A 4749-nucleotide genomic window follows, 5' to 3' on the forward strand; every position below is an offset into this window, starting at 1 on the left:
TATATATACTATGGAGTTACCATTGAAACACTGATCCAAAATTTTTGGCTTTAAAATGATAAATTTGGAATGGTCAAAGTTTTATTAACCATATGCAGTAAGGCAGAATTAAAATATCATTATAGAAAACATTTTGGGAAAAAGTAAAACAAATGAATGTGTTATAAGAAATGGCTTAATTTTAAAAGTAAAGTATAGTCAATAAATGCTGGTAATTAGAAAAGTTAGTCAGAACTAAAGAGTAATTTGACATTGTGAGATGTCTTGTAGTCTAGCAGGTGAAGTAGTGACAGTTTGAGGTATAAAGCTAAACAAGCTACAGCTTCCAGCCACACAATTCACAGGGACTTCAAAATAATTAAAATATACATATGAGATTTGGTAAATTTTTTTTAAGAAAGGCGTTCCAAACTAAGCTTTTTGTAACCAACAGCCTCACCACCTCTAAATTCAGCACTGTTTGGTAACGAAATAGTGAAGTAATGCATTTAGTTTAAAGCTCAGATTGGTATTCACTAAATTTTGTTCTCACACTTTTCTATTTTAATCTACTAAAGGCATCAAAGTATCTGAGATAAAATCATTCTTCAGAATTCTATGCTACAAATTCAATCTTTTAATTGGAAATAATTCAATTTAGAGTGTTTGGAAATAAGTATTAATAAAACATGTAGCATTAGGGATTTCTTGAAGATGTAAAGCATTCTAGAATCATAATGCTGAATGTGTAGATAGTAAGACGGTAGGGACTCAATAACATGTTAGATACTTCAATCACAAAGATAGATACTTCACTCACAAAGAAGATGAATGTTATATCAGATAAGGTTAAGAAAGATTGTTTAAGTGCACTAAATATATATTGGTTTCAAATTTTGGCACAAGGCCAGCAATTTCAGAGAAGAGGGTAAGTCAATTACATTGATACTGGTGTTCAACTGGTACTTATTTTATCTAAAAGGATGAAAGGCAGTGACCCTCAGTGGAATTTGAACTCAGAACGTAACGACAGACAAAATGCCACTTAAGATTATGCATGGCATGCTAATGATTCTACCAGCTTGCCATCTTTTTAAATATATAGATATTACTGATTGCATTAGCTGGTATTAGCTGAAGATTATAAACTACTATTGTTATACAATGATGATGTAACGGCAGAAGTAGTTTGAGCAGAAGTAGTTTGAGCAGAAGTGTAGTCAGGCATTTAGAAGTAATTGATAAATGATAGTTGATTTTTCATCTCAGATGTCATATTTTGGTTAGTTCAGGGACTACACAGTATTTCCAAATAATGGTTGACAGTACAAAGTGACAGATAGTGTGTTGCTTCTACTTAAGTATCTAAATCTATTTTTGTATGGTATATTACAATAAATAGCTGAGAAACACAGGTAAGAAAACAATGCAGGTTCTTTAGTAGAAGTAAAAGCATCTTTCTTTGATGACTTAATTAGAACTAATTACAGTTTAAGGTGTAAAGATGAAGGATGGAATTTAATGAACCTATGCTGAGGATTAACAGATTATTTCTTCACACAAAATTCAAAGTATATGATAAATATATGTAATTGGTAGTGATGAAATAACTAGTGTGAGCCATTAACTCCAAACTTTAAAAGAACCTGGGTTGCTTCAGAGGAAATAAATCATTATCAGCAACATTAGTTGCTGTAGAGCTAAGTCCTACTTCATCACCATTGCCTGCATCATAAATTGCAGTTGTAAGCAGTGATATCAACGGTATTGACATGGGGAATGTTTCTGTTTGTGTTGTCATTGCTTCCACGGCCACCACCACCACCACCAACAACTACAACAACCATTTTTCTGTGCTGACAAAGATCAGACAAGTCAGCATAGAGCCAGTCACTCAGATTCTCCTGCTTCAGGCATCTCTACCATTTACATTGTTTCATCTACATATGACCAGAATAACAGTCAACTAACATATATACATTGCCATTTCTTTCCAAGTTTTCTCTGGATTCCTCTATTTCAGGTACTTTCTGTTCTCAGCACTTTTGCATCACATCCCTAAACAACACATCAGCTGATACATTTAATACCAGCCACTTTTCACAGCTCACTTGTATTCTGTCTGTCTTTTGTGAAAGTTACCTATGACATGAATTAAACTGGGCACATTTCACAGACCTTCAACAATCAATGCTCTTATCTCAATACCACACATTTGTGAACTCTTTGAATATGCTTCTTATAAGCTCTGGATAAAAAGGAGTTGTAAACTGTTAACAGAGGATAACCAGAGCAGAAGTAATTTGTAATTTGATATGTAAAAGTAGTTTATACCTCACAAACTCAAAGATTTCACAGATGAAATCATAGTAGCAACAGATACTGTATCATGCTAGCTTTTTCATGTTGTAAGCAAACAATAATGTTAAACAAGCATTGTGAGATTAAATTTATTAGTTGTTTAGTCCTAAGGTCAATCATGATCTATCAGGTCTATGATGAAAAGTGTTCCAGCTGAGAACTGTTTCATTATAATGGTTGGTGTGTTGTGAGGGAGATGTAGAGGCAACCTTATAATATTAATTAGATTATATTTTTAAAAATTGTTTTATCTTTAGCTCTTTCATACTCTTAGTAAACGTAGTTTAAATCAATGTAAATACAGTATTAACACACCTATATATTCCATGATATGTGTAGAAGAGAAATGTACTCGCATCTTAGACAAAATCAAGGTTATATTAGCACCAAAATCAAATGAACATCACTGACTTATCAAAACATTCTTGTGTATTTTGTCCAGTAAAGATAATTTTCTTTTAAACTTCTATATGGTGTTCCATAAAACAGTATAATCCTATACCTTGTTATCACTTTCATTGTATTTGTGTAAATTTTACATGACTGCATTAGCCCAGTGCAGCAACTCTCTGTAGGAAAACAAAGATTGATAATTCTGCCTTATGTGTCCTCCATGTCTGATATAATGACACCATAAATATTTTGAGCATAATACAAAGCATATTTTTTTTAAAAAAAAGACAAAATAAACAAATTGTTATTGATACATGAAAACATTCCACTCCTATATGCTGCAGTCTTAGAAGCGCTATGTAAAGATTTAAAGGCATGACTGCTGTTCAGTTCTATAAATGGCTTGTTAAAAAAAAGGATAGATAAGTATTGATTTTTGTAATTATAAAAGACACAGCTTAATCACTAAAAATATCTGATTAATTGTTAAACTAATGATATACATAGATGCTCTCTGAAATTAATAGTAAAAAAATTGGCATTGCTAATAGCTTAACAAAATAGATGTGTTTAAAATATAGATGTAAGATAAATTTTCCATAAGCAATAATCAACTTTTATTGTTAGCTATAGATTTAAATATATCTAACAAATGTTATTATAAAAATAAATCATTTCAATTTTTTTTTTATTATTTCATTTAAATTTCTTAGATGTTATGGAACTTACATGTGCCCCCTATGGTTCAACTATTGCTTATTAACAAAACATATCTGATGACCAAAAGTTAAAATCTCTTTGATGAAGACTCATATAAAGATTTACTTATTTATTTTGAAGTTGAGTATCCACTTCAAATTTCTGTCTTCTATAAGCATTTGATGTTTGTTGAAATCAGAGAATGAATGAAGTATGTTAATAATACAAATCTGATTTTTAATATATTTTAATAAAAGTTCTAGATATAAAATATTTGAAAAATATATCTGAGTATCTGTGTCTGTATGTGTACATCATTGTAACTTGTACTTATCTAAAAAGGAATTAAGTTTTCACTCTTATTTCACAAGTCTTTCACATACGCACACAAAATTTAAAAAATTGCTATGGACTTGATGAAAATATTTCAATTCTATATGATACAAACTGCATTTTGTTTTGAGAGATGAAATATTGATCTCAGCAGCTAATACCTCTCTCTTTCTTCTTCTATAAAAAAACTAGCTATTTCTTTATCTATTCCCCTTTTCTAACTCTTGATAAAACAGTTGTAAAATACCATTGGGATAACTGTACAATATGCCGAGGTAACATGGCAAGCTAAGCATGGTCACTCAATGTGCTGGAGATAGCTACCAAATTTCTTTTAAATTATACTTTAGAACAGGGTCCCCAACCATGGAGCTGCACTGGGTCATGGATCATTTGGTACTGGGTCACACAGAAAGTATAAATTTTAAAATTTTATTTCCTTTTTATTTACTACTACATTCTGCATTATGTATTATATGTGTAATATCCTTTTTACCATAGGCACAAGGCCTGAAATTTTGGGGAAGAGGCTAGTTAATTACATCAGTCTTGTACTTGACCGGTACTTATTTCATTTTCCATAAGAGGACAAAAAGCAAAGTTGACCTCGTTGACATTTGAACCCAGAACATAAAGACAGACAAAATACTGCCAAGCAGGTTTAAAAAAAAGGGGTGAAAAGTTTGTGTTAAGCAGGAAGTGTGGTGTCAAAACAGGAAGTGTGTGTAAGGGGAGACAAATATTTTTAGTTCATAACTCCAACTAAAAACATTTGTCTCCCTTTACACACACTTCCTGCTTAACACAAACTTTTCACCCCTTTTTTTTAAACCTAACACAACTCTCAATTCTCATGCATCCTTATTTTTCCAACCTTCATATACATGAATTACCATTGAACTTCAAAAGCTCAAAGACAATATAATGTATTGGTATATTTATTTTTTTATATATTATTTTTTTATATATTATTTTTTTTATATA

The sequence above is a fragment of the Octopus bimaculoides genome, chromosome 10 (assembly GCF_001194135.2).
Source record: "Octopus bimaculoides isolate UCB-OBI-ISO-001 chromosome 10, ASM119413v2, whole genome shotgun sequence".
Taxonomy (NCBI): Eukaryota; Metazoa; Mollusca; class Cephalopoda; order Octopoda; family Octopodidae; genus Octopus; species Octopus bimaculoides.